This window comes from Acinonyx jubatus, chromosome F2 (assembly GCF_027475565.1).
Source record: "Acinonyx jubatus isolate Ajub_Pintada_27869175 chromosome F2, VMU_Ajub_asm_v1.0, whole genome shotgun sequence".
NCBI lineage: Eukaryota > Metazoa > Chordata > Mammalia > Carnivora > Felidae > Acinonyx > Acinonyx jubatus.
The window spans coordinates 73,185,083-73,197,748 of NC_069394.1; positions in this window are offsets into that span (position 1 = coordinate 73,185,083).

Genomic DNA, 12,666 nt, shown 5'->3' on the forward strand with positions numbered 1-12,666 from the left:
TTCTGTAGCTGCACTTTCTTTCCATCTAGCACAATTTTCAGACATTTTAGTGTCCCCAATCACCTCTCATTGACACAGACATAAATTCCATCTGATTTATTTACTAGCGGAAACGACAAGCCCCTTTCATAAGGTTTGCTTGCAACAAAATATCGCTGCAACAGCGCACCAAAAAACTACATGCATAATTAAACGCATAAAAATAAATTTCCATTCACATTTAAAAGCAAAGGCCCTAAGAGAATTATTTGTAAGTGTGGAGTGAGGATGGGCCGTGGGGGCAGAATTGCGTACGTGAGCAAATGCAGAGGATCAAAAGACGTATTTCCCAACTCTTTTAACCAAAACCCTGAAACAAGTATGGCTTCCGCAACACAATAAAAAAGTGATTTCACTATGTATGACATGCGTGATGGACAAAATGCCAAAAACTCCGTTTCCTCATCATCAAATGGAATAAAAATTCGAACTCTGTAAGGTTGTTTTGACATTCAGATTAAATAATAGATGCTGTTAAAATATTGTGTAAATTATAACAGGCCACAGCAAATGTACGGTAATGTAATTGTCAAGATACTGCATCATGCAAAGCTTTTATAGCTCATGTAACATGCTAAAGTGATTGATCAGGGCGCCTGGGTCAAAACTCCAAGGTAGTATTTTTAATATTTACATTCAAAGGCAGGCTGGTGAACAAACTGAAGATCCATTTTCAGCTCCCACCCCAAGCAAAAAATGATCGATTATTCCTGACAAATGGGCTTTCAGTGACCGCCCTTCTTGTTATCCCATGTTCTGTCATGATGCTGGTACTAAATTTTTGTAAGCGTCTCCTTGTAGCATAGTTTAATTGCTTCCTCTATCCTTTTTATTTGCGGTCATCTGAAGTCAACCCCGAAGGCTTATTTCAGTGTGGCAAACAATCTTGGTAGGAATATGTCAGAAGTGATATTGGGTACTCCGGAATGAATCACTGTGAATTACATGACTTCACACAGACCCATTATTCTAAAAGTTAAATCGGATCACTGTATGGAAGTGGGGACCACCAGACACACCCACTAAAAAGGTATATTTGTAATTATCAGATGACCTATGGTGTGATATGACCGGCATTTTGCCAATATCTTATTCTTCAGCAACTTTCACTAACGGTCTTCACATCCCTTATTGATCCTTGTCTGGGTCACTCAGATTATTGGGCATTGCAAAAGGTTGATTGTCCAAGTATTTCATGATTTCTGAACAAAAAAGCTGCTGCATTTATTTGCTCATATTCTCCCATTAAGGAGAGCTTTCCTTCGTTGCCTACGGGTGAACCACTTTATACCGCAGCTTTCTTAAAATCGGGATGCGTGCGTTTTTGTGAAAATGCTGTGTTGTCACTTTCTGGTAATAAACAAGAAAGTGTCCCCATAAGAACATTTTAGATTCTAAATGATATCAGATTCTAAATATATACAATATATATTTATTAGTTTTAATGGCATAAACATGAAGTCGATTGGATCACATGCTCATTAGCCTAATAAATATAACAATAAAACCCATCAGAAAATATAAAACATCAGGTTTTGAGAACTTTGTCTCAGAGCTAAAGCATGACACTCCATTTCCCCTTCAACAAAAGTTTGTCTCTCTTGCTTGCAGTGAATGTTCCTCAAGGTAAAATTCCTCCACACATGCACACCCATGTTCTTATTCCTCCCTGACAAACAACCTCACACGTCACGTATCGGTATGCCTATGTCGTAAGTCTCTCCATAAAAAGCAGCACAACCCAGGAACGCATGTGGTTAGTCTAATCAGCCCCAAAGAGTGAAGCTCTTCACATTTTTGTATTACGCTACGAATGCAACTTGTAAACATGCATCTGGAGACACCGTTTTTTCTGCGAACTAGGGCAGTTTCGTTCAGGCGTGAATGGGCGTGACAGGAATGGGGGTGACAGCGGACATCACAGTCCCTCTAGGCAGAGTCCCTGCCTCTCTGTGCTTGTGCCCTGCCTCTGTCTGAACCCTCCCAGGGGCTGGGGGACTGGATGCTCACAGACTCACCCAGCAGCTTACTCGCTCTGCAGAATGACCAAGAGGTAAGGACGTTATCTTTTGTACTGAGCGCAAATTTGTGTTTTGGTAGTTTTTGCTGATTCACCTAAGTCCACTTTCTGAAGGAATACAAGTTTAATACTTCTTGTGTAAGAAAGCTGTTGCCTTACTGATTTTGACTATTTTTTTAAATGTTGATTTATTTATTTTGAGAGCGAGAGAGCGAGCAAGTGTTCACGTGTAAGCCAGGGAGAGACAGAGAGAGAGAATCCCAAGCAGGCTCTACGATGTCAATGCAGAGCTCCCCTGGGGGCTTGATCTCACAAACCATGAGATCATGACTTGAGCCAAATCAAGCGTCTGTCGCTTACCCAATTGAGCGACCCTGGTGTCCTAGCTGTTCCCTTATGTTAAAAGGAGCTCATTCCTCTGCACTGTTTTGTGTTCTCAACTTTAAGCTGTGCGTCTAAACTTCCTCCTACCATTCATTATGGAGTGTCACTTCCAGATCATTCTGTAGCTCTGGTGGCCTCCTCAGATTGCACTCCTATTGCCCATAGACCCACCAACAACGTGATACCAGAACCCTCCCCGCATGGCAGGGTACAAAGTGCAGACAGATGGCCCGTGAGACCTGTGCCCTGGCTTTGGCTTCCCTAAAGTGCACTGGATTGTGACGTGTTTTGTCAGTGATGATAAGAGAAATGACCAAGCGCTGAATAAGGACCAAACTCCGAGTCTTGCCAACATCGCCTTATTGAACTCCTAAAACAACGTTAGAAGTAGTGTGTTCATTTTCTATTGCTGCCATAACACATCATCACAATTTTGTCAGCTTAGGACAACTCCCTAGGTCGGATGTCCTGGGTTAAACTCAGGTTAAACTCAAGGGCTCTTCAAGGCTGTGCTCCTTACTGGAAGCTCTTGGGGAGAATCTGTTTCCTTGCTCATGCAAGTTGTTGGCAGAATTCGGGTCCTTGCTGTGATAGGGCCGAGGTCCCATATCCTTGTTGGTATCAGCTGAGGGTCATCCCTGACTTCTTTGGGCAAATCTTTCTCTGGGCAAAGCCACTGCCTCCCTCCCCTTCCAAGTCGGGTTTGCTCCCTCTTATGATGCAAATCCCTCCTGCCTGTTCTTCCACCCTTAGAGCTCTCCTCAGCTCTCCTCTTCTGTCTTCCTCTTCCCGTTTTGAGGGCCCATGTGATTACACTGAAACCATCCAGACAATCTAGGATAATCTTCCTATTTTAAGGTCATCCTTAATTCCATCTGCAACTCAATTCCCTTTGCCAGGTAGTGTAAGTCCTCCTGGGCCTAACAACCGGAAGTGAAGATCGAGAGGCATAAACTCCTGCTCGCGACAAGTAGGTGTTAATGTCTCCACGTCACAAACAAAGAGCATTGAGGCACAAAGAATAGCAGCTGGAAGCAAATCTAGAACTATCCTTCTTGGACCTGGATTTCAATGCACCTGGTAATGAAGCTCCAGTTTAAGAACCAAAACGAATGAACTCGTAGAAAGTTAAAATTGTAAATGTTCGAAAAGCAGTGATGTAAGTTCAGGTCTCAGTTTATTAGTGTGTTTGTTTGATTATGGCAGAATGGAGAGGGACCCAGCTGGACTCGCCTGCTGGCAGCTGATAAGATTACAACACTAACCACAGGAAATGGGATTCCTGGGCTACCCCTGGGGCAAAACACGCAGCCAGAACCCTCCCACTTTGCCTGAGCTGACATAGCTGTACCTGTTGGGACCTAAAGATAAGCAGTCACCTCCCTGACCAGAGAAAGCAGAACTCAACAACAAGGAGACCTACTAGATACCAATACAGAATCCCATCTCCCTTCTCTTCCAAGAGCATGCCCCAAGGCCGGCCATGCTGGTGGGATTGCAGGGCACGCTCCTGTGTGCTCGAGGGGGTGACCAAGGCAAGCTTGCCATTTAACATGCAATTGGTCTTGTGTTTGTTCCTGGGAACGTGCGCAAATCTCAGCTCTTAAGAAATGCGCCTTGTCTCGGAACTCTTGTGCACTGCTACTGGAAATGTGAAGCATGCAACCATGATGGAGAACAGCATGGAGGTCTCTTAAGACACTGAACATAGAATTTCCACATGGTCCAGCAATCCCACTTGTAGGTACTCACCCCAAAGAGGTAAAAGCGGGGTCTCAAAGGGAAATTTGCACACTGATGTTCATTGCAGAATTATTCACAATACTCCAGAGGTGAGAGGAAGCCGATGTCTGCCAGAGGACAAATGGGCAAAGAGAACAGGAGGAAGGCACGCAGTGGAATATTCTTCAGCTCGAAGAAGTATAGAAATCCTGGCGCGTGGTACACCACGGATGAAGCGTGAGGACATTAAACCGAAATCAGCCAGTCACAAAAGACACATATCGTATTATGCACTCATGTAAGGTGTCTAAGAGAGTCAAACCCATAAAAACAGGAAGTAGAATAGCGGTGGCCAGAGGCAAGCAGAAGAAGAAAGGACGGGGAATTCTTGTCCAGGGGGTAAAGAAGTGCAGTTTGCAAAATGAAAAAGTTCCGGAGATCACAACAGTGTGAATATAATTAAAACTACTGAACTGTACAGTTAAAAATAGTCAAGACGAGTGAATTTTATGTTATAAAATTATGTTTTTACCACAATAAAAAAATGGGAAATGCTGGCTCTCTTCATTATTTTGCAAATTTAGTTTGCCTCCTCAGACTCCAGTGAAATTGCCTCCAAAGAATGACAGCTGGTGCATCCAGCAAATCTAAGCTTCTCCACTATAAATATAAAGTTCTAGAATATAAACTCCTCGTGAATGTTTCCTTGAACGTGATCTGCATTACTGAGCATGTACCAGGTGCCCCATAAGAACCTGTTCAATAAAGGAGGGGAGAACGCAAACCAGTAAGTGACGGATTTAAGAAAAAAATAGAAACTATCTAAAGAAGTAAACCCGGGGCGCCTGGGTGGCTCAGTCGGTTAAGCGTCCAACTTCGGCTCGGGTCACGATCTCACGGTTCGTGAGTGTGAGCCCTGCGTTGGGCTCTGTGCTGACAGCTCAGAGTTCTGTGTCGTCTCCCTCTCTCCCTGCCCCTGCCCTGCTTGTGTTCACTCACCCTCAAAAATAAATAAATAGACGTTAAAAAAAAAAAAGGGGGGGGTGCCTGGGTGGCTCAGTCGGTTGGGCGTCCGACTTCGGCTCAGGTCATGATCTCAAGGTCCGTGAGTTCAAGCCCCGCGTCGGGCTCTGTGCGGACAGCTTGGAGCCTGGAGCCTGCTTCGGCTTCTGGGTCTCCCTCTCTCTCTGCCCCTAACCCACTCATATTCCGTCTCTGTCTCTCTCAAAAATAAATAAACATTAAAAAAATTTAAAAAAAAAAAAAAAGGAAGAAGAAAGTAAAAGAAGGCATGTCTGTAACATATGTGGATTGGGACAGATTTACCAAAGAGGAGTTAAAGGTCATCCTGAGTTTTCAGGCCTGAAAGACTTGAAGACAGTGGTATTCTTGGCTGCATTAGTGATGAGAACCAATCTATAAGAATACTGAGCAATTTTCTTTCTTCTCAAAGTAATGTTCTCCCCCTCAATTTAAGACTGAATATAGAAGATCCAATGTAATCTAGATGTTCTGTTCATAGTGACTGCTGAAGTCTTGACCAGTTGCCTTTGTTTTTTCTGAACATGACCTAATGTTTAGGCAGAAGCTTGATAAAGCACCAGAAACCAAGAACTTAAATGTATCCCTGCTGGCTACATCTTTTATGGTCATTTATTCCTTTTTTTGTTTTGACTTGCTCATTTTTGAAATACATCCTTACTTTTATTGTTCTTTCCATGAGTGTGGGGCTGGCATTAGTTATTTGACTCATTAATGCAGTAATGCACCACAAAAGACCCCCCCCATAGCCAAGGCAATCCTGAAAAAGAAAGGCAAAGCTTGAGGCATCACGATTCCAGATGTCAAGCTGTATTACAAAGCTGTCGTCATCAAGACAGTATGACGCTGGCACATAAACAGACTCATAGATGAATGGAACAGAATAGAAAACCCATAAATGGACCTACAACCATATGATCAACTAATCTTCGATAAAGTAGGAAATAACGTCCAATGGAAAAAAAAACGATCTCTTCAGCAAATGGTGTCGGGAAAACTGGACAGCAACATGCAAAATAATGAAACTGGACCACTTTCTTACACCAAACCCCAAAAATAAATGCAAAATGGATGAAAGACCTAAATGTAAGAGAGGAAACCATCAAAATCCTAGAGGAGAACACAGACAGCAACCTTTTTGACCTTGGCCAGAGCAATTTCATACAAGACACGTTGCCAGAGGTAAGGGAAACAAAAGCAGAAATGAACTACTGGGACCTGATCAAGATAAAAAGCTTCTGCACAATGGAACCAAACAATCAACAAAACCAAAAGGCAACTAAAGAAATGGAAGAAGTTATATGCAAATGACAAATCAGATAAAGGTTAGTATCCCAAATCTATTAAGAACTTACCAAACTCAACACCCAAAGAAACAATCCAGTAAAGAAATGGGCAGAAGGCATGAATAGATGCTTTGCCAAAGAAGACATCCAGATGGCCAACAGACACATGAAAAGATGCTCAACATTATTCAACATCAAGGAAATACAAATGAAAACCACACTGAGATACCACCTCACACCTGTCAGAATGGTTGACTAACAACACAAGAAACAACAATTGTTGGCAAGGATTCGGGGAAAGGAGAACCCTCTTGCATTGTTGGCGGGAATGCAAACTGATGCAGCCGCTGTGGAAAGCAGTATGAAGGTTCCTCAAAAACTTAAAAATAGAACTACCCTATGATCTCGCAATTCCATTAGTAGGTATTCACTCAAAGGATACAAAAACACAGGTTTGAAGGGGTACGTGCACCCTGGTGTTTAGAGCAGCATTATCAACAACAGCCAAACTATGGAAAGAGCCTAAGTGTTCGTCGACCGATGAATGAATACAGAAGACGTGGCAAATATATACAATGGAATATTACTCGGCGATCAAAAAGAATGAAATCTTGCCATTTGCAGCTATGTGGATGGAGCTAGAGTGTATCACACTAAGCGAAATAAGTCAGTCAGAGAAGACAAATCTCATAGGATTTCACTCATATGTAGAATTTAAGAAACAAAACAGATGAACGTATGGGAGGTGGGGGAAAAAGAGAGGAAGAGAAACAAACCCTAAGAGACTCGTAAAAAACAAAGTGAGGGTTCATGGAGGGAGGTGGGTGGGAAACGGCTAGGTGGGGGATGGGTACTAAGGAGGGCACTTGTGATGAGCACTGGGTGTGGTCTGTAAGTGATGAATTACTCTATTCACTCCTGAAACCAATATTGCACTGCAGGTTAACTAATTCGAATTTAAGTAAGAATTCCAAAAGAAAAAAGATGCACTCATGCATTCCAAGGGCTGGTCGGTGCACTCACCGCAGGGGAAATAAAAACAGGTACTTCTCCTTTTAGAAAGCACTGCGGATTCTTTAGAATCCCTTTAGAAAGCACCAGAAGACCTTCTGCTTTGTGTGCATAGGGACACCCGAAAAGGACAGGAAGGAGGCATCCCATACTGCTGTTATCCAGCGGGTCCAGGACCTTAAACCAGACTCCTGGGAAACCCAGAGCAAGTCCTTGTGTCTGCATTTCAACAGGCCTGGCAAATATCGCTCCTTATCCGACCTTCAGGTTTCTAAGCCACTGGAGCTGCTGGAGTCAGGGGGGTGGTGAGACGTCAGCCTCGTTCCTAATGACGTTGTAATTAGAGACACCTCCGAATTAGGCTGAGTCCCCAGCAGGACGTGGTCACCCTGGCACTTGGATAGGACAGAGCAGGGTGGAGGAGAGAGGGGAAGTAGGCGGGGCTAAGATTCAAGCCTGTCCCTCCCAACTCCCCTCTCACCACCCCCCTCCCCCTCCCCACCCCCTCCCAACCAGCAGGGACAGAATGAGTGGGGGAGGCAGGAGGCAAGCAGGGGTTAGGAAAATCCTCCGGAGACCAGAGCAGTGTGAAAAAAGCGGTTTCCTTCCAATCCTGTGCTTGCCAAATAAAAGGAGTTTCCTGGGAAATGAATGATTCATTAACGAGGCCAAAAGGACATGTGGCAGGAGCCTTTAAGTAAAAGGAAAGAGGCGGGAGACGGGGAGAGGGGAAGGAGGGAGAAAAAGAGACAGAAAGAGACAGTGGAGAAGGAAGAGAAGGAGGTAGGGAGAGTTTTTATGAGAGATGTACACACATATACATTCTCTTGTGTATACTGTAGATACTATATATATTTTTTTAATTTTTTTAATGTTTACTTATTTTGGAGAGACAGGGTGTGGGCGTGAGGAGGTGGGGGAGGAGCAGAGAGAGAGAGAGAGAGAGAGAGAGGGAGACACAGAATCCGAAACAGGCTCCAGGCTCTGAGCTGTCAGCACAGAGCCCGACGTGGGCCTCGAACCCACAAACCGCGAGATCATGACCTGAGCCGAAGTCGGACACTTAACTGACAGGGTCATCCAGGCGCCCCGATATATACTATATATATTATATTAAAAGTGACTCGATTTTTCCCCAGTGCTAGAGTGGATTTTTGTCCAGAGTCAGCACAGATCTAAGCAGGCACAAACTTACTTATTCACCTTTCGCTACACAGGCAGAGGAACACCAGGTATTTGAAATTGTGTTCTTTTTAAAGTTTTTTAAAGTTTTTATTTATTTATTTTGAGGGGGAGAGAGCACAAGCAGGGGAGAGGCAGAGAGAGAAGGAGAGAGAGAGAGAGAGGATATCCCACGTAGCCTCCTCCCATGTGGGGCTCAAACTCACAGACCATGAGATCATGACCTGAACTGAAATCAAGAGTCAGACGCTTAACGCTTAACCGACAGAGCCACCCAGGCGCCCCTGAAATTGTGTTCTTTATTCATGCGATTGTTTATTTGCTTGCTGAGTCCCCATCACTAGAGGAAAGTTTTGTGAGTGCAGACACTCTCTCTTGCTCTCTGCTCACTCACCAGTGCCTAGAACAGGATAGCAGGTGCTTGGCAAATATCTGTTGAAAGGACAAGTAATAAGGCAATCATCACACATCAAGGCAGCTCCTACTTTTCAAACAAAACAAAACAAAAACCATGTCATCACTAAATCCGGAAGACAACCGTGCCTATTTCTATCGGTCACTTAATTTTGTCTGTGATTTTTATTACTCACAGTTAGCTGATGCCACTCTTGAACATGCATGCCATCCATCGCCTGGGAAATAGGAAACACAGACCTTTGCTTTCTTCCTGATTCTCGAACGTCTCATGGGGGGCACACCGTGGGGGGAAACAACGTCCCTGAGTCCTCACTGCTGGATTGTACCCATCTCTCAAAGTCTGCATTAGGATCATAATCATCCTTTCTGAAACATTTGCCAGCCTGCCCTTTGAAGCAAAACCCTGACAACTGAGTCATAAGCCAGGGTCTAATGCAGCAGACATTCATTTCATTACACGCTAATAATGGAGACATTCAACGCGGTGCCCAATCCCCAATATTTAAAATTTTCTGCTAGGTTTAGAACACCTTTAGAACTAAGTGTTTCTAATATTTTTTGCTTAGACCCCCAATAAAGGGTAGGAAAATAAGCCAAGAAAATATAAAAGCAAGCAAATTGCAAAAGCATAGTTGATCTTTTTCAAAGCGCTGCGATATCAAATAATTTATTACAAAGCAATGCTGACATTTAGAGAAATAGATAAAATCCAAAAACTTATTTTGCTGTATTAGCTCTAAGATCTCTTGAGTTATTCATATTTTAAATGTCAAACACATTAGGCAGATTTTTCCAAAGCAGAAACAAAACGCCCTTTTAACCTAGTGGGCACCGTGGTTACACATTTATTATAATTCTGAGCAAATATCAACATTGCTTATTATTCTTTCAGTTTAACTCAAATTTATGACCAAGTCAATAGTCTATTACATTCACAGCATCTTGGCATGTACAAAAATTATGCATACTCTGCAGACACAAATAAGTAAAGCAAAACTGACAAGTGCAGAAGGAGGGAAATAGCTTTTTCAGTCTTGCATTAGGAAAAAACCCCGACGATTACTGGTTTTCTAAGTAAATAATTCTTAATCTTTATGACTTGACTAAAAACCTAGAAGAAAAGTAAGGGACTGGAAATACTCCTCCTCCTTAGTATATTGCTTTTAGCAGTCATTTGCACACTGGGCCTTTTGTTTGTTTGGTTGGTTGATTGGTTGTTGTTTTTTAAGTTTTATTTATTTATTTTTGAGAGAGAGAGAATGTGTGCACAAGTTGAGAAAAGGCAGAGAGAGAGAGGAGGGAGAGAATCCCAACCAGCCTCCGCACCGACAGTGCAGAGCCCGATGCGGGGCTCAAACCCATAAACCGTGAGATCTTGACCTAAGCCAAAGTCGGACCCTTAACTAACTGAGCCACCCAGGCTCCCCATGGGCCTTGCGGAACCCTGACTTTGCTCAGAACCCACCTGTCATGGTCTGTGTTTTTCATTAGCTTCCTCTTTCTTCCCTGCTAAAACTGGCCTCAGATCCTTGCCACTCTCTCCAGAGAAAGATGCTCTTGTCTACCCTAGCTTAACAGAGCCAGGAGATGAGTCTTTAAGTTCCTGAGTTCACAGAGCCATTTTCATCATGGTTCTGCCGTCCCTTAATAACCTTATCTCATGTAGACTGCTCTTCCTTCCTTCTCTTCCGTGGCATCTTTTGATCTCTAGAACATTCTGCTGACTTTCGTGCTGACTCCAGCACCCGATTCATTTTCTTCTCTTCTACCTGTTGTCTTGCCATCATTCTCAGAAATTCAACATGGACCTACATGATTCTGCTAACAAACTGACCCATAGTCACAGAACCTCCTCAATGCTCACCACGTTCACTCCCTCCTGACTACCCATAACCACTGAGGCATCTTTGACTTCAGTATCATTTAAATGATTGCGACCACACCTGTGCATCCCACCTCCACTCCTACTTTATGACCTTGATTTTATATTTCTTGAAAGCGCTTGACTGCTCTTCTTAGTCAACCCATCAGCCCTCTTCTGGCACCTGTGCCTCCCTTCCCAGCCTGGACCCTAACTTGGCTTTCACCAGGGCCCTAGATAATCTGTTTCCCTCGTTCTACTGGGTAAATTTTGGCAGGTGCCCATTGCACACAGACACCCTTTGCTTCTGCACAGCCAAGAGTAGTTGAAGTAGAGTAGCTAAAGATACGAAATGGTAAATGTGTATTGACTGTGCATATAAAGTCATGGTCTCCAACTTCTGCCGTAGGAACCATTCTACCGTGGCCCTGAAACTCGGCCATAATTAACTTGTCACCCCTTCTAGCTCTCTCCCCTTCAAGTCGTTGACTGTGACTGGTGTGCCCCTTAGATGCTCACTGCACCTGAGGGTTGGCCTCTGCTTCAGTTAGGGTCAGCTCCATAGGTCCATACCCTCCCCCTCCTCACCTTGGGTGGGCAACTCTCATCAAGATACACATACCTTTCAGGGTAGGGAGCTGGGGGAAACAGGTGATGGGGATTAAGGACTGCACTTGTCCAGATGAGCACCAGGCGATGCATGGAATTGTTGAATCACTAGCTTGTACACCTGAAACTGATATGACACTATATGTTACCTAACTGGAATTAAAAGAAAAACTTAAGGTTAAAAAAAAAAAATGTACTAATACCTTGCTCTTCCGCTTTCGTCAGAGAAGACCATCATTCCTTGAAGGGAAGGCTCATATTTAACAAGTTAGTGCTGACCTCCCCACCTCACTCGCTAGAGTGCCTGTGATGGCATCGTAACTGTCCTCAGCCCTTCTGATTTCTCCATTCTCTGGTCTGTGCCATACATTGCCAAGAGGTTAAACTTCCTAAAGGAGACTTCCAGCACATCACTTCTTTGCTCACAGTGTTTTGGTGGGTTACTTATTCCCCAACAAGTCTTGCATCTAAGGCTTTTCCGGATTTGTCTTTGTCAGTCCCACAAGGTCCTACACAGTGACCTATAGGACCTAATGTCCTGCCAGGGTCAGTGGATTCCTGTGAGCTTCTATTGTGAGGTTATTAAATTAACTGGTAGTTTCTGTGCTATTTACTACATTTTCAGTTCAGATGATGAAAGATTTCCTGATGATCACTCCACTGCAGTTATTTTTAGGGGTGAAGAACCACCACTCTTTAACCTGTATTATGTACTGAATATTTTATTATATACGTTATGTGCATTACAGGTTAAGCCCCCAAACCACCCGGATAGATGATTGATATTGTTTCTATTTTAAAGATAAAGAAACTTTCAGGTTAGCTAAAAAATTTGCACAAGGTGTTATACATGTGTGGAGCTAGAGATCACATTTAGAGATGTCTGGCCCCAAACTTTTCTAAATACTATTTTTCAACAGAAAAATCTTTTTATCTATACAGAAAAAAAATCACACACACACACACACACACACACACACACACAACACACATTTTGAAAAGTCCCTGATCTCAAAAATAATAAATTCGAGAAAGGAAAATGTAATCAAGGATAGAATACGCCATTTTGAATGTTTTCCATTTTGTGTTGTCCT